General features: G+C 37.6%; 1 protein-coding gene across 1 annotated transcript in view; it reads right to left on the bottom strand.

Annotated features, from left to right (window-relative positions):
- LOC119582359 (nesprin-1-like) overlaps positions 1 to 631 on the bottom strand; it is a gene marked incomplete at its 3' end in the record, with an annotated part of 145,991 nt that overhangs the window by 46,249 nt on the left and 99,111 nt on the right.

The following is a 631-nucleotide window of genomic DNA, read 5'->3' as shown; positions in this document are numbered from 1 at the left end:
TATGACAGTTGCCACAACTCCAGGCACGCGAGGTACCTTTTTGTGCAAAGATTGTTAGTTCATCATGTAAATATTTCGAACCTACCCCGCTTCTAATCACATTCCACTAAATTATTGTTATCTACGAGATCAATGCATGAAGTCAGACATCGTTAAGATACAACGAAGAGAAAGATCTAGACCTTATATATATATATATGGTTAAAACAACACACAGTTATAAACACATGTACAGAACACAACACACAACCTATCACAGCCTACAAGGAACCCACATCTTAGATAATAACAATAGCAACAACACCAATAATTACAAACCTCACTACCCCCAATAATACATATAAAATCCACAGAAAATGATCACAAATGATAATAAAAAAAAGAGACAAAGAAATTCAAATACACAAGTACAAATAGAGAGTGACAAAAAGATGGATTATGAGAAATTATAGCATCCTTATTCTGACGTTGATAGACCTACCCTGTGCATCTCCAACTGCTGCCTTGTGGTTTCATTGGTTCCCGTGTAGGTAAAGCAGTACTGCTGGTCTTCGGTCTACACAAAGCGGTAAAGAATGTTGGACGTTATTGCTTGTGGGTGTTTGGGGGATACTGAATTGTTCCCGTGGGA

The sequence above is a fragment of the Penaeus monodon genome, chromosome 15 (genome assembly GCF_015228065.2).
Source record: "Penaeus monodon isolate SGIC_2016 chromosome 15, NSTDA_Pmon_1, whole genome shotgun sequence".
In the NCBI taxonomy this organism is placed as follows: Eukaryota; Metazoa; Arthropoda; class Malacostraca; order Decapoda; family Penaeidae; genus Penaeus; species Penaeus monodon.
This window is presented reverse-complemented; position numbering and strand designations above follow the sequence as displayed.